Source organism: Oryx dammah, unplaced genomic scaffold, assembly GCF_014754425.2.
Source record: "Oryx dammah isolate SB20612 unplaced genomic scaffold, SCBI_Odam_1.1 HiC_scaffold_3, whole genome shotgun sequence".
Classification (NCBI taxonomy): domain Eukaryota; kingdom Metazoa; phylum Chordata; class Mammalia; order Artiodactyla; family Bovidae; genus Oryx; species Oryx dammah.
In genome coordinates this window covers 10,277,064-10,302,043 of record NW_024070187.1, presented here as the reverse complement: position 1 = coordinate 10,302,043, position 24,980 = coordinate 10,277,064, and the positions used below count along the sequence as shown (strand labels likewise).

The 24,980-nt window shown below is 36.7% G+C and overlaps 1 protein-coding gene across 2 annotated transcripts in view; it reads right to left on the bottom strand.

Annotated features, from left to right (window-relative positions):
- The window catches only part of LOC120861699 (bifunctional heparan sulfate N-deacetylase/N-sulfotransferase 4), a 279,524-nt gene that overhangs the window by 242,347 nt on the left and 12,197 nt on the right, over window positions 1-24,980 (bottom strand). The gene's annotated exons all lie outside the window — the stretch shown is intronic.

Here is a 24,980-nt window from a genome sequence, read left to right as displayed (position 1 = left end):
CCACTTGACTTGAAACATGGTTTGTTGCCTCATCTTTAGTTAGTATATTCTATCAACACTCAAATTTTGAAACTATTTCTTTTGTAACTTAGAAATGCACTATGGCAAAATTTAACTTGATAAAAAAAAATACTTTAGGTTGTCTTTCTTTTACAAATCGGAAAAAAAGACCATTATGCAAGGGAGAGTAGAAAAGAAGACCAGTAAGCTGTTAGGACCTCTGGTGCCTTCTCATGAAAATCAAGTACAGGAAGGAGGGCATAGGACTGTTCAGTTCAATTCAGTTCAGTTCAGTCACTCAGTCATGTCCGACTCTTTGTGACCCCATGAATCACAGCACGCCAGGCCTCCCTGTTCATCACCATCTCCCGGAGTTCACTCAGACTCACGTCCATCGAGTCCGTGATGCCATCCAGCCATCTCATCCTCTGTCCCCTTCTCCTCCTGCCCCCAATCCCTCCCAGCGAGGGATTTCCAATGAGTCTTTTCCAATGAGTCAACTCTTTGCATGAGGTGGCCCAAGTACTGGAGCTTCAGCTTTAGCATCATTCCTTCCAAAGAAATTCCAGGGCTGATCTCTTCAGAATGGACTGGTTGGATCTCCTTGCAGTCCAAGGGACTCTCAAGAGTCTTCTCCAACACCACAGTTCAAAAGCATCAGTTCTTCAGTGCTCAGCCTTCTTCACAGTCCAACTCTCACATCCATACATGACCACAGGAAAAACCATAGCCTTGACTAGCCAGACCTTAGTCGGCAAAGTAATGTCTCTGCTTTTGAATATACTATCTAGGTTGGTCATAACTTTTCTTCCAAGGAGTAAGCGTCTTTTAATTTCATGGCTGCAATCATCATCTGCAGTGATTTTGGAGCCCACAGAAATAAAGTCTGACACTGTTTCCACTGTTTCCCCATCTATTTGCCATGGAGTGATGGGACCAGATGCCATGGTCTTCGTTTTCTGAATGTTGAGCTTTAAGCCAACTTTTTCGCCCTCCTCTTTCACTTTCATCAAGAGGCTTTTTAGTTCCTCTTCACTTTCTGCCATAAGGGTGGTGTCATCTGCATATCTGAGGTTATTGATATTTCTCCTGGCAATCTTGATTCCAGCTTGTGTTTCTTCCAGTCCAGCATTTCTCATGATGTACTCTGCATATAAGTTAAATAAACAGGGTGACAATATACAGCCTTGATGGACTCCTTTTCCTACTTGGAACCAGTCTGTTGTTCCATGTCCAGTTCTAACTGTTGCTTCCTGACCTGCATACAGATTTCTCAAGAGGCAGGTCAGGTGGTGTGTTATTCCCATCTCTTTCAGAATTTTCCACAGTTTATTGTGATCCACACAGTCAAAGGCTTTGGCATAGTCAATAAAGCAGAAATAGATGTTTTTCTGGAACTCTCTTGCTTTTTCCATGATCCAGCGAATGTTGGCAATTTGATCTCTGGTTCCTCGGCCTTTTCTAAAACCAGCTTGAACATCAGGAAGTTCATGGTCCACATACTGTTGAAGCCTGGCTTGGAGAATTTTGAGCATTACTTTACCAGCATGTGAAATGAGTGCACTTGTGCAGTAGTTTGAGCCTTCTTTTGCATTGCCTTCTTTGGAATTGGAATGAAAACTGACCTTTTCCAGTCCTGTGGCCACTGCTGAACTGTTAGGATTTTGCAACTGGTTAGCATAAAACTACTGCTAGAAATGTCCTTGTGTCCTATGATTTGCACACCAGCTAGCTGTTTGGAAAATCCTAGCGCTAGAGTACTGTGTACATGACTAAGCTCCTTTTTAAGGTAAGAAGTAAGCAATTAAATCAGCAGTGTGGTGCTGGAGAAGATTCTTCAGAGTCCCTTGGACTGCAGGGAGATCAAACCAGTCAATCCTAAAGGAAATCAATCCTCAATATTCATTGGAAGCACTGATGCAGAAGCTGAAATTCCAATACTTTGGCCACCTGATTCGAAGAACTGACTCATTGGGAATGACCCTGATGCTGGGAAAGACTGAAGCAAAAGGAGTAGGCAGCAGATGATGAGTAGTTTAGAGAGCATCACTAACCAATGGACATGAATCTGAGCAAACTCTGGGAGATAGTGGAGGACAGAAGAGCCTGGCCTGCTGTATTCCATAAGGTTGCAAACAGTTGGATATGACTTAGCGACTGAACAACAAGAAAAACAGCAATGTGTTTGTGTGTTTTTCTCCAATGAACTTTCACAGTTAGCGTCATTAGTGGAGTAAAAGGACAGTTAATTTTAAACAGGGCTAGAGCTTTGCCCTGAGTTATGGCCAGAGGTTGAAGGGTGTATAAAAAGGAATTTAACCTGCAGTGAATTAACTGGGAAATGAGAACATGTGTATGAGGAGGTGTACAAAAGTAAAATTACTGTTGGAATTTGTTTAATAGAGAAAAAAATATGAGGTGATGGCATGAGAGGAGGAAGTTTAAAATTGAAGTTTTATAAAAATACTTTATACTCTGTTACATCCATATGACATGTATTAACATGTAGGAGGCTTTAGCTCATTACACCACCTCTAGTAAATTGTTATTTTACCGGTGAAGATGCTGAGATCCGGTGACCTTAAATGAGAGAATTTTGCCTAAAATTCTATCAAGACTAGGACCAAGATATGACTTTCCTGATTATCGAGTTCATTAATTTTTTTCCATCCCTCCAAAAGTGACTTTTTTTCAATATCTTGTTTCCATGTTAGATAGTCCTACTAACTCTAGAGTTCACATTTTTCCCTTCTATCAGAATACAAATGAAATGATTTCTTAAAGTTTTATTCTCCCATATACAGGAAAGATCCTGTTGATAATAGATGGATCTGTTCTTATGTCTGTGCCCTGGGTAGCCACAGTACTCAAACATGTAAATATGTCACCACAATTAAACATTTTCTGAAGGCATTAATTATAAATACTGCAAAATGACCTTCCAAACACTGTAAACAGCTAAGAGTATAGTTAATCATAAATTATACCTGCTAATTTGGCATATATTACTTTGAAAATGAAGCAACCTCCGCCCCCTCCCCCACACACCACTGTTGAGAACATGTCTGTTGGTTTTTAATGGAATGAAATACTTCAGAGACTGCCCAGAAATATTTGTGATACTTATGGTTATGGCCATGCTTTAGAAGAGTGCTTTTAGTTTTCAAAGAAATAATGATGTCATTTTATGGGAAACTTTGTTTTCATTGTCAACAGTGAACTGAGTAGAATAATACTTTGTAAACCCTAATCATGCTTGGTTATTGTGTCCATGAATCATAGCAGCTACTACTGGGAGGAGACTTGCACAGTTTGTGAGGGTCATAAAAGATTCATAGTCTATGTTTGCATGTTTCCCTCTAAAAGGACTGTTATTAGTCACAATTTGAAAATGTGAGATGTCAGATGTTACACTACATTAAATTCTTATGACTATAGAAATAAGTAGGTTATACATGCCTTGATAATATAAAGTCTCCTTCAAACAGGAAAATATTATGAATTTGTAATGTAGAAAATGCTATTCCAGAAGCAAATCCTCTGACTAATCAGTGGAAAATGGTTTCATAGAGTGACATACGGCATTTTATTTAGATTGCAAGCATTTTAGTAAAATTGTTCTAAGTACTTCTGAACTTACCTAAATAAGACTGTTCTTTTGTAATTTCAAGCTAAACACATTTTATAGACAGAATTCTTTTTTAGAATTGCAAGAATTTACTGACCTAGGAGTTGTTCCCTGGTTTCCTATATTTTCTTTCCACCCCAAGACAGTATTATGTATGTATATTTTCTAGTTTTATTAAATTCTTTCTTGCCTTTATGATTTTGTTTAGTTTTAAATGTATCCCACAAAAGTTTAAAATTCAAAGCCTTTACACACTGTTTACATAAATACATATAAAGCATATATTCCTGCAAATTTTATGTGAAAACTGGTCTCCAGCTTACCAAACACTGAAGGATTGACTTAAAATTCACATGACTCTAAACCTAAATACTTTTCCATCTCCAGGCTTTCTTTTAAAACCAGAGTTGTCTGTGGTTGTTTTGTAAACTAACTCTGTCAATAGGCAATCAGGTTGAAATAGCATTTGATCCCCTTTAAAGTTTTTACCCAACTCCTCTCAGAAAACACATAGAGAAAAGGAATAGACATAAATTTTCATCCTAGAATTTTGCCAGGATACAGTACTTCATTCACCTTTTCATTCATTCAAACAAATATTTAGTGGATCCTATAAACATTGCGCAGCATTATCACGCAGCATTATCAGCTTCATTCTAACCCACTTAGCTTGACTTTTAAGAACCTACCAGAGACAGGCATTTAAGAAAGAATGACAATCACTTTGAAATTTGTCATGATTCCTAGTATAGAAAAGCTGCATAGTAAATGCTGAAGTTAAGTACAGATGTAAATGAAGTTAAAAAACAAGAATATTTTATGTCAAATGTCACTATTACTTAAAGAAATGATGATTGCTTATAAGGGCTTCTCAGGTGGCTCAGATGGCAAAGAATCTGCCTGCAATGTGGGAGACCTGGGTTCGATCTCTAGGTTGGGAAGATCCCCTGGAGTTGAGATAGGCTACTCTCTACAGTATCCTGGCCTGGAGAATTCCACGGACAGAAGAGCCTGGCAGACTACAGTTCATGGGGTTGCAAAGAGTCAGACATGACCAACTGGCTAACATACACACACACAAGCCTATTTATTCCATACTAGAGCCCAGTGGGGAGAAGGCAATGGCACCCCACTCAAGTACTCTTGCCTGGAAAATCCCATGGACGGAGGAGCCTGGTGGGCTGTGGTCCATGGGGTCGCTAAGGGTTGGACATGACAGAGCGACTTCACTTTCACTTTTCACTTTCATACGTTGGAGAAGGAAATGGCAACCCACTCCAGTGTTCTTGCCTGGAGAATCCCAGGGGCGAGGGAGCCTGGTGGGCTGCCGTCTATGGGGTCACATAGACTTGGACATGACTGAAGTGACTTAGCAGTAGCAGAGCCCAGTGGAAAAATCACGGTGGCCAGAATATGCTGAATCATCAATAAACAGAAGATCCATCATGTTATGGGAAGTTAATATATTGTCTAAAAGTAAAACTGAATGAGAAACACATCTCTCGTAGTGCCAGTGAGCAGCAGTTGTAGATGATACAGGCAATGTAAATAAAACTTCTGTTGTCTGACTTATAGGGAAATCTAGATAGTAACCAGAGAAGAATATTCTAACCACCAGTAAAGAATTAGCAGTGGAATTTCAGGAAACCATACTCAATGCATAGTCTTATTCTTTAAAAATTATGAGAATGGTGGTAGTCATTTTGCAATATGTATCAGATCAACATATTGTATGCTTTATACTTAATGTTATGTGCCAACTGTATCTGGAAAGCTGGAAAAACTAATGAGGTAATTGTCTCAGCACTCTACATTGTATTATTCTCTAAGATCTAATTTTGTCTCTATTTCCATGCCATACTCTTCTCTGACTATTAAATTCTCAGTCTTCTGTACTCCCAGAATACTTTACTAATATGCTTGAATAACTCTGACACTTGCATAATAAACATGGTCACATGCAAAATGATACTCAAGGACATGAACATTTTCCTGGGAATGCAAAAACCAGGTGTACTATTTATCAAAACTGCTGTCATAATAATTAGTACTGTCTAGCATGCACTTATACTGTCAAGCAAAGTAAAAGAGACAGATGAAGAGAGTGAGGGAATATGAATCTAGATAATGTGGTCTCTTCCAAACCGCTTCTGAACATCTCATCTTTTTAATCAACACCATGCTGGTTCAATAGCTTCCTGTATCCACTCATGTATGAACATGATACTGTCCCTCTGACAATGAGGGCTATCTGCTTTACCATCTAAAATATCTTTGTTTAGTTATGTCAGCTATGAAACACAATGGTTACTAATCATACTAGCTCTCAGTCAAGAGTCTTGTATCTAGTGAAATCTCTATATGTGTTACCTGCTGAATTTATCAATGCTAATAAGTCACTACGAGTTTTCTGAAAGGGAAAAAAAAACCCCAAAATTATTATAAAGATCTATAATATTTAATAGTAAACAAATATTTACAATATTTAAATAAGTATCTAAACAGATATGAAAGAGCATGAAGAGATAAAACAAAGATGGTTTCTTTTACTATAAGAATCATAGGAGAGCAAGACAAAGAAATAGAACCTCTCATATCTAGTGTGAGGCAGGAAATCACTGGCATCACACACTTGCATGTGAGTTCTACTAAGTGAAAAAGGAATGCCAGGCATAAAGTCATTGACTTACTTTTCTTTGTGATTTGGTGTATTTATCTAAGGTGGTATTTTTGAAACTGGAATCATTGGATTTATTCTAGTGACCATACAAGTTCTCTTGTGTTGTTAGAAGAGAGTGTTTGCTATGACCAGTGCATTCTCTTGGCAAAACTCTATTTAGCCTTTGCTCTGCTTCATTCTGTACCCCAAAGCCAAATTTGCCTGTTACTCCAGGCCTTTCTTTACTTCCTACTTTTGCTTTCCGGTCCCCTGTAATGAAAAGGACATCTTTTTTGGGTGTTAGTTTTAGAAGGTCTTATAGGTCTTCATAGAACCATTCCTAAAATGTCAGTGTTCACTCTTGCCATCTCCTGTTTGATCACTTCCAATTTGCCTTGATTCATGGACATAACATTCCAGGTTCCTATGCAATGTTGCTCTTTACAGCATGGACTTTACTTTCATCACCAATCATATCCACAAGTGGGTGCTGTTTTTGCTTTGGATCTGTCTCATCATTCTTTCTGGAGTTACTTCTCCAATGATCTCAGGTAGCATATTGGCACCTTGACCTGGGGAGTTTATCTTTCAGTGTTCTATCTTTTTGCCTTTTCATACAGTTCATGGGGTTCTCAAGACAAGAAGACTGACATGGTTTGCAATTCCCTTCTCTTGTGGACCACGTTTTGTCAGAACTCTCCACCATGACTCATCCATCTTGGATGGCCCTACACGGCATGGCTCCTAGTTTCATTTAGTTAGACAAGACTGTGTTCCATGTGATCAGATTGGCTAGTTATCTATGATTTTTGTTTTCAGTCTATCTGCCCTCTGATGGAGAAGGATAAGAGGATTATGGAAGCTTCCAGATGGGAGAGACTGACTGAGGGGCAAACTGGGTCTTTTGCTGATGGGCAACACCATGATCAGTAAATCTTTAATCCAATTTGCTCTTGATGGGCAGAGCTTTGTTCCCTTCCTGTGTTATTTACCTGGGGCCAATATGCAGAAGAAAGTAGGGAAAACCGCTAGATCATTCAGGTATGACCTCAATCAAATCCCTTAAAATTATACAGTGGAAGTGAGAAATAGATTGAAGGGCCTAGATCTGATAGATAGAGTGCCTGATGAACTATGGAATGAGGTTCGTGACATTGTACAGGAGACAGGGATCAAGACCATCCCCATGGAAAAGAAATGCAAAAAAGCAAAATGGATGTCTGGGGAGGCCTTAATAATAGCTGTGAAAAGAAGAGAAGCAAAAAGCAAAAGAGGAAAGGGAAGATATAATCATCTGAATGCAGAGTTCCAAAGAATAGCAGGAAAAGATAAGAAAGCCTTTCTTCAGGGATCAATGCAAAGAAATAGAGGAAAACAACAGAATGGGAAAGACTAGAGATGTCTTCAAGAAAATTAGAGATACCAAGGGAACATTTCATGCAAAGATGGGCTCGATAAAGGACAGAAATGGTCTGGACCTAACAGAAGCAGAAGATATTAAGAAGAGGTGGCAGAAAACACAGAAGAACTGTACAAAAAAGACATTCAAGACCCAGATAATCACAATGGTGTGATCACTCATCTAGAGCCACACATCCTGGAATGTGAAGTCAAGTGGGCCTTAGAAAGCATCACTATGAACAAAGCTAGTGGAGGTGATGGAATTCCAGTGGAGCTATTGCAAAACCTGAAAGATGATGCTGTGAAAGTGTTGCACTCAATATGCCAGCAAATTTGGAAAACTCAGCAGTAGCCACAGGACTGGAAAAGGTCAGTTTTCATTCCAATCCCAAAGAAAGGCAATGCCAAAGAATGCTCAAACTACCACACAATTGCACTCATCTCACACGCTAGTAAAGTAATGCTCAAAATTCTCCAAGCCAGGCTTCAACAATATGTGAACCGTGAACTTCCTGATGTTCAAGCTGGTTTTAGAAAAGGCAGAGGAACCAGAGATCAAATTGCCAACATCCGCTGGATCATGGAAAAAGGAAGAGACTTCCAGAAAAACATCTATTTCTGCTTCATTGACTATGCCAAAGCCTTTGACTGTGTGGATCACAATAAACTGTGGAAAATTCTGAGAGAGATGGGAATACCAGAGCACTTAACCTGCTTCTTGAGAAATCTGTATGCAGGTCAGGAAGCAACAGTTAGAACTGGACATGGAACAACAGACTGGTTCCAAATAGGAAAAGGAGTACGTCAAGGCTGTATATTGTCACCCTGCTTATTTAACTTATATGCAGAGTACATCATGAGAAACGCTGGACTGGAAGAAACACAAGCTGGAATCAAGGTTGCAGGAGAAATATCAATAACCTCAGAAATGCAGGTGACACCACCCTTATGGTAGAAAGTGAAGAAGAACTAAAGAGCCTCTTGATGAAAGTGAAAGAGGAGAGTGAAAAAGTTGGCTCAAAGCTCAATATTCAGATATCTAAGATCATGGCATACGGTCCCATTACTTCAGTGGAAATAGATGGGGAAACAGTGGAAATCGTGGCAGATTTTATTTTTGTGGGCTCCAAAATCACTGCAGATGATTATTGCAGCCATGAAATTAAAAACCACTTACTCCTTGGAAGGAAAGTTATAACCAATATTCAAAAGCAGAGACATTACTTTGACAACAAAGGTCCGTCTAGTCAAAGCTACGGTTTTTCCAGTAGTCATGTATGGATGTGAGATTTGGACTGTGAAGAAAGCTGAGCACCGAAGAACTGATACTTTTGAACTGTGGTGTTGGAGAAGACTCTTGAGAGTCCCTTGGACTGCAAGGAGATCCAACCAGTCCATCCTAAAAGAAATCAGTCCTAAATATTCATTGGAAGGACTGATGCTGAAGCTGAAACTCTAATAGCTTGGCCACCTGATGCAAAGAACTGACTCAGTGGAAAAGACCCTGATGCTGGGAAAGATTGAAGGTGGGAGGAGAAAGGTACAACAGAGGATGAGATGTTTGGATGGCATCACCGAGTCAATGGACATGAGTTTGAGTAAACTCCAGGAGTTGGTGATGGACAGGGAGGCCTGGTGTGCTGCAGTCCATGGGGTCGCAAAGAGTCAGACATGACTGAGCAACTGAACTAATACAAGGTCTGTCTTATACATAATACAAGATTTTGTGTATTATTTCAGTGATATTCTTAAAATATATCATGTTTAATATTAAATACAAATATGATTGCCAACTTTTTCATTTTCTATGAATTTATACAGATATACTACAAAATATGATTGTTAGAAAGGTGAGATAAAACCTAAAAGGCTGAAACTCTGTTTCCTCTTGGCATTCCAGTGGGGTGTACCCAGCCCCTTTGTAGACCACTGACCGAGAGCAACAGTTAGGGCAATCAATGGTCTGTTATGAGCCTTATTGTGTACACTTGACCATTACATATCAAAAATTTCCTCATATGTTACTATTAACTGGAAATTTTAAGTCCTTTATTCTTGTTATGGTCCCTACCCCTTGGCCAATTGTTTTGTAAAAGTCAGAAAACCCAAACTCAGGATAGAGTACTTCATTCAACTTTTCATCCATTCAAACTAATATTTATCACCTTTGACTTGGAGAGCTCCTTATTCCATTAAAGTTATGTTGTCTATTGTAAAGTCCACACTTGACCATGAGTAAACATCTGCAATGATATGCCTACATTATTAACTTGTATAAATCCTTTTATTCTGTTTTCTTTTAATTTGGAAATAAACCAAAATGAAAATGAGCTTATTCTGAATTTAAGTTGTCATTCATTTCAATTCTTGAATCCAAACAGATTTTGTAAACTTGTTTAACTTTCCAATTTATGGTCTAGTACTGGTTATGTTAATGCCTAATTTGAATGTCTAATGTAATTTGTGCGAAGTAATACTTATTTGATTCCATAGGTTAATAAGAGAGGACACAGGGATAATTAATACGTAGGTGGTAGGGTGACACCAAGTAAACACCAAGAAGATGCACAAATGAGTTCTTGATGCCAAGACAAAGTCTGAGCATGCTGAACTTACATGAGTCCCTGCATAGCAGATGGTACCATATTCACACTGCTCATATTACTCACTTTGTGAGAAATATTAAAGCAATAAGGTCTTCCGTCACATTACATTAATGTTCATTTTAATACTGACCATTAGTTAACTTGGCTTTTATATAAACTGTGGATTTGGGGGAGTTATATTTGCATCCAAACTCCAAGGTTACATTTAGTTTAATGTTAAATATCTATTATATTATAAAAATGTTTTAAATTATCACTGTTGTTTATAAGTGTGTTTCTTTAAAGGCACTTGTAAAACATTCTAATTTGGAAAACATTAAAAGAGACATGGCTAATAGTACAACTCATAGTAAATTGCATTAAAATTATAGTATTAGCTTATACTTTTAAAAATTATAAAGCTCCCCTATAGGCTTCTATATTAGTTGTAAGCTTCTAAGGGTGATGGTGATGTTGACAGAGTTAGTTCAGTTAGTTCAGTCGCTCAGTAGTGTCCGATTCTTTTTGGTCCCATGAATTGCAGCATGCCAGGCCTCCCTGTGCATCACCAACTCCCAGAGTTCACTCAAACTCACGTCCATCGAGTCTGTGATGCCATCCAGCCATCTCATCCTCTGTCGTCCCCTTTTCCTCCTGCCCCCAATCCCTCCCAGCATCAGAGTCTTTTCCAGTGGGTTAACTCTTTGCATGAAGTCGCCAAAGTACTGGAGTTTCAGCTTTAGCATCATTCCTTCCAAAGAACACTAACTTAGTTTAAAAAAAACCGTTGATTTGTCTTGGAGTTTCTTTTCAATTTAATTTTAAGTTTTTCAACCAGGGAGCAGCTCAAGTGATTTGTAGTTTCATAAAGCATTCTGAAGGACCATTTTATTGGCCATAGGAAATAAACTTAGAATCAGATTCCCTTTGCCCAGTCTATGATAGAATGCTGCTTTCACAATATATTCACAATATATTTCACAATAAATAAATATTTATTCTATGATTTAAGCATGGTTTATAGACTTTCAAAACCGTGGGTCTTAACATGATTTCTTTATTTCCAAAGGCTAATTATTCTCCAAGAAATTTAAATTACAGAAAAAGATATCCATGTTTCTGGATGCTTTTCATCAGATTTTAGTTTCAAAAGCTAAGCTGTAGTAAGTCCTAACAACAACAATAAGTAGCAACAACAAATTCCTGTAAGAAAAAGCAGCACTATTTTGACTTTTGTGTGTGTTTTTATTCTTCCTTTTTCTTACTCTCATGCATATCCTCATACACATCCATATTTATAGCAAAATTATCTTCAGAAATTAAAATTTCAATTTAACTGGAATTGTAGTCCTCATCGATTACATATTTCAGGCAGTATTTATTTCCCTAAAGACTTTGACTTAAATAAGATAGAATTGTCTTGCAGTTCCATATTAGTATAGGTATAGTTACACATTCTTTAAATTATTTTAATACCCTAACTTAATACTTATATATAGTCTTTTTTCTCCCCCTCCATACACACTTGTTAATAAAGGAGAGTGTTTCTTTAAAAAAAAAAAAACTTGAAACAAAATGTACGATAAATATTTCCACATCAAGTATTATTTTAGACTTAACATCTGGATTACAACATCGTAGGCTATTATTCTTGAAACTGCTATTACTAATAATGATCAGACCAAATTACATTATCATGTCAGTTGTTTGGAAACTATGCCTCATAACCTGCTGGTGATCTAAGTCTGAGAAAAATATAAAGTTGAAGAGCATCAGACAAACAGACTATGGCCAATGACATTTTGCCTAGTAGGAAGGGCTTCGTGTATATGCATTTGTTGTTGTTTAGTTGTTAAGCCATGTCTGACTCTTTGAGACCCTATGTAGCCTGCCAGTCTCCTCTGTCCATGGGATTTCCCAGGCAAGAATACTAGAGTGGGTTTCCATTTCATTCTCCGAAGGATCTTCCCGACCAGGGATTGAACCCAGGCCTTCTGCATTGGCAGGTGGATACTTTTAACACTGAATCACCTGGGAAGCCCATGTATATAAATAGGTATTGCTAAATGAGAAGTTTGTCAAAGCAAGTGTTGACATTTTGTATTAATATATTGCTAAATGGGAAGAGTATTAGTGTACTGCATTGTATTAATAGTTACTTCAACCAAGGTAACTTATATATGTATAACTAAATCCATAGTATTTAACCTCAGAGGCTGATGCTTCTTCTGCTTGTAAGAAAGAGAGATTGCTTTTCTCTGGAATAAGCTGTCCTTGGTTAGCAAATCCATTAATGGAGGTGCTAACTGTCCAAGGGCATGGATTGAAAGGAAAGAAGTAGCTGAACAAAGAGTTGTTGAAGTTGTTCTGAATAAAAGATTATATCAGTTTGGCAGTCTTGGGTGAATATTAAGCAGGTTAAAGAAGGAAAGAGAAAGAGAAGCAGAGGAGGAGGAGGAAAAAGAGGGGACGAGGAGGATGGGGATGAGAAGGCAGAGGGAAAGGAGAGGGAGGTGAAGAGGGAGAGAGGGTGGAGGAGGGGAGAAAGAAAGAGTCTTAGCAATATAGAGATCCATGAGGGATTAGCAGGAAAACGTCAGTCAGAAATTGTCAGATATGGAAGTGGCTAAACGATTTTTAAAAGTTGATGTGCAGTACTGAACTCTAACTCTTCTTGTTATTAACATGTAGTGTTGTAGTATGGTCTTGGTTCCTATGTAACCAGACATCTCCATTAAAATCTGTTATAAATAAGTGTTCTGTCTACAGGGTTTTCAGAGAAAATCAAGGGAAATATAGCAGTGTTAAAGGGAATAAGGATATAGAGACAGAATGCTCAGTTCTGTTTCTCTGTTACTCACTCACTCTGTGGCTTTAAGCAGATTATTTAATATTTACTACCTACTCTGTGCAAAAACCTGGACTTCCCTCATGACTCAGTGGTAAAGAATCTGACTGCCAATGCAAGAGAAGCAAGAGATCCCTGGGTCAGGAAGAGCCCTTGGAGAAGGAAATGGCAACCCCCTCCAGTATTCTTGATGGAAAAATCCCATGGATAGAGGAGCCTGGGGACCTACAGTCCATAGGGTTAAAAAGAGTTGGACACCATTTAGCAGCTAAATAACAACTGTACAAAACAGCATTATTCTTAGTGTTCTACAGATTTTAACACAAATCCTGAAAACAATCTAAGTATAATGATAGCCAGTTTGAAAATATTGAGATTAGAGGAAATATAAAATACCAATCACAATGTACATATTCAAAATATAAATTTTGACTTTATTAATAAACAATAGGAAAGCCATCATGAGATGCTTTTCTAAGCTTTTTTTATTTCCTTTTTCCTTTCGGTTAACTTATAAATATGGTACTAGACAAATATTTTCTTCAGAATTTTTTGTCTTCATATCTACTTGCTTAGATTGAAATCTTCTCAAACTGGATTTTCCTCCCACGATCCTAATTTTGTCAATGGAACTATCTCCTCCTCACTTCCTCATTTCATAATGTAAACTTAAAGTGATACTCATGGTTCCCCTCTCTTTGTTCCATAGATTCAAGTCACCAGCTTCAGCAGATTTGTCCATCAAATATCTCAGGTTTACCTCTTCCTCTCCATTCTTACGTGACCACTTGGACATAATCAACACCTCACTGAAATAGCATGTCTCCTTGCTTTCCTGCTTGAATTCATCTCAGGATATAACTCCATGCGAATATGATTTCCTGCTTCAATTTACCACAACTGTCCTTGAAAATTTGTCCTGGCAAATCCCCATGACTTCTTTCCCTAGGTTTGTGTGGGCAAATCCAAATAAACTTAAAGACACAGCTTACTTTAGCTAATTTAATTTGTGACTTTAAATGCTTCCCCTTAAGGACTTCAAAATCATTCTTTAATCCTTCTTTCCCATTGAATTTCCACAGACAGCCTTTTCTTCTCTCCTTTTACTTTTCTTGAACAATTTGATCAATACCCAGCATCTTCATGAGACTTACCTAACTTTTTTCAACATTTCACTGTCTTTTTATTTTATAAACAGTAGTATGTTTCTTGGGAAGATCCCCTGGAGAAGGAAATGGCAACCCACTCCAGTATTCTTGCCTGGAGAACTCCATGGAAGGAGGAGCCTGGTGGGCTACAGTCCACGGGGTCACAAAGAGTCGGACACGACTTCACTTTCACTTTCACTTTCAGTATGTTTCTTATCTTGGTTATTATTCCAGCTGTCTTCCTAATTGTGACCCCAAAATGCATGCTGAGTTTCTTCTCTCTCTTGATGGCATATCCAACATTTAAAAGACCCTAGTTCAATCCTTAGACTAATTTTTAAATGTTTCTTCTCTTCTATTCCTTAGAGATGCCCACCTCTGTTACCCTTCTTCTAGAGTACTAAATGTTTATCTGTGGGATTTCCCCTGTATCCATTTCTCCTGTCTAGTTCCACTGACATAGGGTTAATTCAGGTCTTATTATTGTCTGCCTAATTCATTGCCACAATTCCCTGAGCCATGTCTCTGGGGGCTTGTCTCCTGCCTCAAGTCCTCCCGCTTATCCTACACTGTTTAAGTCAGAACTTCAATTGGTCCTTCTTGAAACATAAAAAAAAACAAAAAAAAAAACACCAAAAAAAAAAACACCCAATGGTTCTTCATTGTGCTGCAGAATGAAGCCTAAACTCATTGTGTCCTTTGTGACACAACATAAAATAATACTAAAATAGCTTTTTATTTTCCATTTCATCTTTTCTACACAAATATAAGATCCAGCCACATCAGATAAATATACCATCCCATCTCAGAATTTCCCTGAGAAATTATTTTTGTCTGGCCTATTCTCTGATTGCTGGCGTTCTCTTAAATCATTAATAGTCTGGTTCAATACCACCTCCTCTCTAAAATTTTTTTCTGATTATCTTCATCACAATTCATCATTCTAGTAGCTACAATTCATCTTTTATTTATATCTTTCTTTTGTCATATTATATAACACATTGCAATTATTTTCATATACGTGTTACCTCTAGCAGACCATAGATCTTATTCAAAATTTCCAGAAGCTACTGTATATTCTTGCCCAAATCATATAAAATTGCACTTTGATTGCAGTAAGAATTTCATTAATACATTTTATTGATTGAATTCAGCTTCTCTTGAATCTCATCATGGCTAAGCCAGTTCTATAGAGAGTACCATCTCTTACATAATGTTAACTCTACAACTGGCAGTCATTGCCAGACACCAGATAATTCTGGCATATTTCTGCATTATTGCTATTTCATTAGGATATACTATTTCATATTTTGTTATTTATTGGAAGTTTACAAAAATTTTAAAGCACACATAAAGAGGTTGACGTACTGATAAACCATATTTAACAAAACTATCAGAAACTTGCTTTATGGAGCTGATATGTCCTGCTCATATTCTTAAAGAAGTTACATAGTTAACAAGCACTATAAGACTGGGAGGATACACACAGGTACATATGCGTGCACACACACACACACCTCTTACATATTTTTGATTAGTTAAAATGATTTTTAAGTTCTTATCTAATGGAATATCCAAATTTTGATATGAAAATTATAAACCCATGTAAGGCAAGAAGAAGCAATTTTAGCTGAGAGACTAAAAAATATACCCCATATCCATTAAAAAATTTGGACTTTGTGTTTTTTTTCAGCCAAATTAAAAAAAAAATACAAATATTCTGATATTTTAAAATAATCTGTTTTCCGTATCATCTATGACTCTCTGTGTATACAAATCAGCTCATATATAAATATACATATAAAATATTTTCAATATTTTACTTCATATCCTAGTATTAGTAGTTTACTTTATATACTAGTATTGGTAGTTGGATAATATTTAATAAGACCAAAATTCCTAAGATGGAAGAGCTAGGGTATAAAGCTCCTGTTTTCCTACAAACTCCTTAACTTCCAACTCCATTTAAAAAAATCAAATTGGCAATAATACACTGAAGATTTAAAATGCTGAAAAATTGAATGAAACAACTCTTGCAACTTTACCTAACATATTTCATTAAATTGTGTTTTCAAGACCCAGGATCATTCTGCATATCTGATGTTTTAAACAAACACTTTTATTAACTTATTGTTTGATCACTAAAGTAAAAATATAGCCAACGCCAAGCAAACCATTAATAGTAATATCTATGTAGATAAGAAAATAGGCTTGAGGTAAATAAAATACATTTCTAAAAAGCTTTTCTTCTTTCTAGTATTACATGGTAAGAATTGAACAGAATAGCTATAAAGAGACAAATATCTAGATGTTTGGAAAAAATTACTTTTATGAATGTGATTAAATATACAAACACATATGCACATATAATATGTGTGTTTGGATGATTTATCAAAATCTAATGCTCATAATGGAGGAATTTAATAGATCAAATTATATCTAATAATTTTTAATTTAAGCTTCACTATCATTAAAGAGAAGGAAATGGCAACCCACTCCAGTGTTCTTGCCTGGAGAATCCCAGGGACGGGGGAGCCTGGTGGCCTGCCGTCTATGGGGTCACACAGAGTCGGACATGACTGAAGTGACTTAGCAGCAGCAACATCATATGTTAAAATATAGAAATGTATTAGATGAGTTTGGCCAAGGAACAAATTATGAATTAAAACTTCTATCTTAAATTTTTATTTACTAGGATTACTAGGATCTTTTAATAAGGACAGTCTAATTACAAAATATTTGTTCAAATAAAACTATACAGAGAAGAGCAAACAATTGTAAATATAAAGACCAATGGAAAATTTCAAGATCAAAAGTCAATATTAAGAGGCATTGTAGTATATATTAGGAGTAGTAGGAATTTAGACTTCTAGAATTCAAATAACTTTCCTAATTGCCGGTTATGTAACTCTGAACACATTTTTTACACTCAAACCATTTCTGTTAATTCTGTAAAATGGAGTAATAGAAGCACCCATGACTCAGATTGTTTTGAGGATCTGAATTAAAATCTGTAGAATACTAAGAATAATACTTTGCATAGAATCAGTAGTAAGAAAAGTTACTTTTTATTATTGTTGGTTTTTAACCTATTGCTTCATTGTTAAAATGTCCATTCTAACACATCAATCCCTTTCATTACTGTGGCATCTCTATTATTTCATTTCTTTTTCTTTTTCAGTCAAGTGATACAAGCAAATTAAATACAATGTGCTTAAATTATAAGACATCTTGGAGAAATTTCAAATTTTTCAAATCCAATCATGTTTTATTTCTAAAAAAAATCTGCATATAGTTGTGCAGTTTACATTTTGCATAAACTTTTAAACTTTTCAGTTTAGTCCTATAAGGCTATTACTTTGGCTGACAACATATCAATTGCTTGAATGAATAGGTACAGCTATGTTTCATGTGAGTAGAAATTTTCTTCATAGCTACACAGATATATACACAAATTTAAACGCTCGCGCGCGCGCACACACACACACACACACACACACACACCAGAATGGACAGGATTCAGATGTGAGATTCCTGTTTATCCAGCTGCCTAATGTTTTTTACAGTACTCCATATATACGCACAAACACAGGTGTGTTTTCACTGTGTATGTTTTTATATGTATACACATGTATGCATTCATATATAAATAAATATATATTCAGGGTCCCCTTCACACCTTCTTTTTTTCCTCCTTACTGTGCATAGAAATACTTTCATCTCTTCATAGTGTTGATTCACCTGAGCCATCACTGTCACTGATGAACAGAACATTTTTTAACTGCTTGAATAACATTAATGATATTAAACTGTATTATTGCTCTCTTTATTTTTTTGTTCACTTGCATTTGAATAGCAGAGCAACATTATTAATACCATTGCAAATGGGAAAACAATATATTTGACAATGTTTTTGTGATGGCTTTGTTACTACAACAAGGTTTTTCAAGCTATGCTAAGTATTATATAACTGCTTTTTAAGTTTGAATGAGCTAGTTATCCTAGTTTTATGTACATATACATCTTTTCTATGTTCTGCTTCCAATATAGGAAACAATTCTTTTTGCTTTCCTGTTAAATTTTACTACTTTGTTCTGAGATTTTAAAACATAGTTTAACTTTACCCCCTCTCAATGCACACCACCTATTTCTTTTATCTTTTTTTCTTTTTTTTTACATTTTAAAACATTGAAATGCAGATGTGCTTCTCTATAGCAGAACACAGAGCTTTGAACTGATTTCTCCAGCTTTGAGGTAAGTGCAGCAGTGTTTAAATGTAGCATATTCTGAAGCAGTTTCAGTTTCAACATCTCTTTCAAATCCCTTTTTCAGTAGTAATGATACAAAATGAAATTATACTCCACAGGAACTCCAAACTTTTTCTTAAGTAAAGCAATAAGAAAGACTTGCAATTAAATTACATAAACTAAGCAGGTAGCAAAAGTTAATTGTGCTTTTTTATTTTAAAAATTGATTCATTGAGTCAGAACAGATGAGTAGCCAGCACTATGCAAAGTTCTCTAAGTTGCACACATGTACACACTCAAAATTGGATTTTTTGAGGCCAAGAACTAAGAATTTATATATTTTTTGTATTAGCACATAGCACTGAACAGAAAATTATTAAAACCTTAATAATATTAAATAAACCTTAATAGTATAATGATGAGAACAGTCCAAAGTGCCTCTCCCCAACAATCAAAAAAAAAAATCAATTGACTTTTAATTACAACAATAAGTACAGTAAGAACTGATCATCATCAAAGTGAAGAGATCAGAAATTAATTGGAAGTGATATTAAGCTGGGTATGAAATGACAAATATAATCTTAGAAAATAAACATATTTACCCCTTTGCTCACAGAACCCCAACCACATACCTATGGACATCCAGACATCTGTAGTATTATTTCACTTTATCAAACCTTATATTACCTTCATTAGGGAAGGGGTTCCATATGGTACACATGTGACTATATATGAATGTGCTAATTCACAATGAGAATTACAGAGAGATTCATTTGGCTTTCCAATGAGCTGAGAACAAATACATATATGCAGAGACCAAAGACAGCCCTGGAAGAATGTCAAAGTGATAGACAACATTATTAACCTCTAGAGTTCAGTGATTTTCCTTATAAACTCTCCTAAAGAGAACTTTTAAATAGACCCTCTCTCCTTTTACCACTTTTTCTAACTTAGCACTACTTTGTGTTTCATCCAAATTTCTTTTTTTAAATAAAGGTACATTCCAATAGTTATTTTACTCTCTGAAAAGCGAAAAAATGAAAGTGTTAGTTGCTCAGTTGTGTCTGACTCTTTGAGACCCCATGGACTAGTAGCCCACTAGACTCCTCTGTTAATGGGATTCTCCAGGCAAGAATACTGGAGTGGGTAGCCATTCCCTTCTCCAGGGGTTCTTCCCAACCTGGGGATTGAATCTGGGCCTCCTGAACTCCAGGCAGATTCTTTACTGTCTGAGCCAGCATGCAAATCAGTCACAAACATTTCGAAGTTTTCTAAGATTTTAACTAACCAAGAAAACAAATTCTACAAAGGCGCATAAGGAGCAGTCACAAGAAATCTTCAAACTTTTATAACAGTTCCTAGAACTCAGCCTTATTAGATTAGTTCGCTCTAAAGCTTCAGTATAGAAGCTATTTGGCTTGTCTTTTCTTGAGTTATTCCCACTGCTGCTGCTGCTGCTGCTAAGTCGCTTCAGTCATGTCCGACTCTGTGCAACCCCATAAGCGGCAGCCCACCAGGCTCCCCTGTCCCTGGGATTCTCCAGGCAAGAATACCGGAGTGGGTTGCCATTTCCTTCTCCAATGCATGAAAGTGAAAAGTGAAAGTGAAGTCGCTCAGTCGTGTCCAACTCTTAGTGACCCCATGGACTGCAGCCTACCAGGCTCCTCCATCCATGGGATTTTCCAGGCAAGAGTACTGGAGTGGGGTGCCATTGCCTTCTCCGTGAGTTATTCCCACTAAGCCTCTAAAATTCTGTTATTTCAAGTGCTCTTGTCTTCCGTCAGATGTTTCTTTCATACTTATTCCTTATTTCCTTAAAAAATTTTTCTTTGTTGTTTATATCCTACAAATTTGCTTGTTCAGTTCAGTTCAGTTCAGTTCAATCACTCAGTCGTGTCCGACTCTTTGCAACTCCATGAATCGCAGCACGCCAGGCCTCCCTGTCCATCACCAACTCCCGGAGTTCACTCAAACTCACGTCCATCGAGTCAGTAATGCCATCCAGTCATCTCATCCTCTGTCGTCCCCTTCTCCTCCTGCCCCCAATCCCTCCCAGCATCAGAGTCTTTTCCAATGAGTCAGCTCTTTGCATGAGGTGGCCAAAGTATTGGAGTTTCAGCCTCAGCATCAGTCCTTCCAAAGAAAACCCAGGACTTTAGAATGGACTGGTTGGATCTCCTTGCAGTCCAAGGGACTCTCAAGAGTCTTCTCCAATAAAAATAACAAACATGATACAGTAACAGTGGCTATTTTGGTACACAAATCATTCAAATGAAATTCACTTATATTCCAGAATGTTGCTGCACAGTTGTCGAGCAATGTCTTCCTATTTCATTCTGCAGAATTTGCTAGGTCATTTCTTTATTTGTGCCATTTGAAAAAAAAAAAATCAAAATAAACACTTCTCAGTAGGGACATTCTTATGTCTTAATTTAGTATAACTTTTTGAAAGAGAGAACAATTTATGGTATTTCCATTATATTACTGTAACTTCTTTACACTGTGAAAATACAAAGTGTGTACTTTGAGAAGTCAAGGATGCAGTTTTTAAGCATCATAAAAGCTTTAATTGCAATTACGCAAACTATTACCAACAGTCTGATAAATTTAAAAACAAAATTTACATATTAGTTATGCAACAGAAACTAGAATTTTATTTAAAGTACTCAAATGGGATAGAAATGTAATATTTGAAACACATCTGATAATTTAAATTTTATGTCTTTTAGTTCTTTGGCCCATTTTTTGATTGAGCCATTTATTTTTCTGGAATTGAGCTGCATAAGTTGCTTGTATATTTTTGAGATTAGTTGTTTGTCAGTTGCTTCATTTGCTGTTATTTTTTTCCCATTCTAAAGGCTGTCTTTTCACCTTGCTTATAGTTTCCTTTGTTGTGCAGAAGCTTTTAAGTTTAATTAGGTCCCATTTGTTCATTTTTGCTTTTATTTCCAATATTCTGGGAGGTGGGTCATAGAGGATCCTGCTGTGATTTATGTCGGAGAGTGTTTTGCCTATGTTCTCCTCTAAGAGTTTTATAGTTTCTGGTCTTACATTTAGCTCTTTAATCCATTTTGAGTTTATTTTTGTGTAGGATGTTAGAAAGTGTTCTAGTTTCATTCTTTTACAAATGGTTGACCAGTCTTCCCAGCACCACTTGTTAAAGAGATTGCCTCCTTTGTCAAAGATAAGGTGTCGATAGGTGTGTGGATTTATCTCTGGGCTTTCTATTTTGTTCCATTGATCTATATTTCTGTCTTTGTGCCAGTACCATACTGTCTTGATGACTGTGGCTTTGTAGTAGAGCCTGAAGTCAGGCAGGCTGATTCCTCCAGTTCCATTCTTCTTTCTCAAGATTGCTTTGGCTATTTGAGGTTTTTTGTATTTCCATACAAATTGTGAAATTATTTGTTCTAGCTCTGTGAAAAATACCTTTGGTAGCTTGATAGGGATTGCATTGAATCTATAAATTGCTTTGGGTAGTATACTCATTTTCACTATAATGATTCTTCTGATCCATGAACATAGTATATTTCTCCATCTATTAGTGTCCTCTTTGATTTCTTTCACTGGTGTTTTATAGTTTTCTTTAGTTTACTTAGGTAGATATATTCCTAACTATTTTATTCTTTTCATTGCAATGGTGAATGGAATTGTGTCCTTAATTTCTCTATTTTCTCATTATTAGAGTATAGGAATGCAAGGGATTTCTGTGTGTTGATTTTACATCCTGCAACTTTACTATATTCATTGATTAGCTTTAGTAATTTTCTGGTGGAGTCTTTAGGGTTTTCTATGTAGAGGATCACGTCATCTGCAAACAGTGAGAGTTTTACTTCTTTTCCAATTTGGATTCCTTTTATTTCTTTTTCTGCTCTGATTGCTGTGGCCAAAACTTCCAAAACTATGTTGAATAGTAGTGGTGAGAGTGGGCACCTTGTTCCTGATTTTAGGGGAAATGCTTTCAATTTTTCACCATTGAGGATAATGTTTGCTGTGGGTTTGTCATACATAGCTTTTATTATGTTGAGGTATGTTCCTTCTATTCCTGCTTTCTGGAGAGTTTTTATCATAAATGGATGTTGAATTTTGTCAAAGGCTTTCTCTGCATCTATTGAGATGATCATATGGCTTTTATTTTTCAATTTGTTAATGTGGTATATTACATTGATTGATTTGTGGATATTGAAGAAACATTTCTCCAAAGAAGACGTACAGATGGCTAACAAACACATGAAAAGATGCGCCACATCACTCATTATCAGAAAAATGCAAATCAAAACCACAATGAGGTACCATTTCACATCAGTCAGACTGGCTGTGATCCAAAAGTCTACAAGCAATAAATGCTGGAGAGGGTGTGGAGAAAAGGGAACCCTCTTACACTGTTGGTGGGAATGCAAACTAGTACAGCCACTATGGAGAACAGTGTGGAGATTCCTTAAAACACTGGAAATAGAACTGCCTTATGACCCAGCAATCCCACTCCTGGGCATACACACTGAGGAAACCAGAAATGAAAGAAACACATGTACCCCAGTGTTCATCGCAGCACTATTTATAATAGCCAGGACATGGAAGCAACCTAGATGTCCATCAGCAGATGAATGGATAAGAAAGCTGTGGTACATATACACAATGGAGTATTACTCAGCCATTAAAAAGAATACAATTGAATCAGTTCTAATGAGGTGTATGAAACTGGAGCCAATTATACAGAGTGAAGTAAGCCAGAAAGAAAAACACCAATACAGTGTACTAACACATATATATGGAATTTAGAAAGATGGTAACAATAACCCTGTATGTGAGACAGCAAAAGAGACACAGATGTATAGAACAGTCTTTTGGACTCTGTGGGAGAGGGAGAGGCAGAGGGTGGGATGATTTGGGAGAATGGCATTGAAACATGTATAATATCATATATGAAATGAATCGCCAGTCCAGGTTCGATGCAGGATACAGGATGCCTGGGGCTGGTGCGCTGGGATGACCCAGAGGGATGGTACAGGGAAGGAGGAGGGACGGGGGTTCAGGATGGGGAACACGTGTATACCTGTGGCGGATTCATGTTGATGTATGGCAAAACCAATACAATAGTGTAAAGTAATTAACCTCCAATTAAAATAAATACATTTATACTTAAAAAGATAAATAAATTTTATGTCTTGATTGTGGGGAGAAACAGAGAACAAATCGTGAGGGTCCATCTTATATACTATTAAATATTGTTTCAGGGGCTAGTATATATTTGGGATTTTGTGTGACAAGGACTAATACGTTTTGTTTTTTTTTTTTTTCCCAGAAGCAATATTTCATATGAACATGTTTCCTCAGACCCTCAAAATGTTACTTTTCCTTTAATTGTACATCAAATACAGCATGTATAAAGGCAAGAATTCATTAAAATAATTAAACAAATTAGGCAAACTATAACTTATAAACAAAGTGAGCAAATTTTATCCTTTAAGTTAGCATTTTAAGTGATTTTCAGTTGAGTGTAGCTCAGCTGGTAAAAAATCTGCCTATAATGCAGGAGACCCTGGTTCAATCCCTGGGTTGGGTAGATCTGCTGGAGAAGGAATAGGCTACACACTCCAGTATTCTTGAGCTTCCCTGGTGGCTCAGCTGGTAAAGAATCCACCTGCAATGCCGGAGACCAGTGTTCAATCCCTTTGGGAAGATCCCCTGAAGAAGGGAACAGCTACCCACTCCAGTATTCTGGCCTGGAAAACTCCATGGAGAGAGGAGCTTGGCAGGATATGGCTAAGCAACTTTCATTTTTCATACTGAAATAAGATTTTGGAATGTCACATTTTAAGAATATGTGAGGACTTCCCTGTGGTGGTCCAGTGGTTAAGAATCCACCTGCCAATGCAGGGGACACAGGTTCAATTGCTAGTCCAGGAAGATCCCTTATATTGCAGAGTAACTAAGCCTGTGTACCAAAACTACTGAACTTGTGTGCCTGGAGTACACACTGCACAAGAAGGGAAGCCACTTCAATAAAAAGCTTGTGTACCACAGCAAAGCATAACTTTAATGATGGTTACTAGACCTATTGTGGTGATCATTTTGTAAAGCATGCAAATATCAAATCACAAGGTAGTATACCTGAAACTCACATATTATATGTCAACTATATTTCAATTAAAAGAAGAATTTTTAAAAGAGTAGTGGGTAGAAATTATCAATCCCAGCAAAGAGCTAGAGAGCAAAACTCAGAGTATTCATAAAAAGTGATGGGTTGAATGAAAATAAAACACAATGCCTGTGACTGCCTTAACAGCTTAACCTGTTATCTGAATAATAACAACAACAACAACAACAATAATATATTCTACCTGCTACAAGACTTTATAACCAAGGTGCTCTTCTCCATGATAATTTGATATATTTCCAAATGTACTGAGTATTTCTACCGGGAGTATAAAAGGAGCAAGTTTTTCTTGTCAGTCACTCTTCAG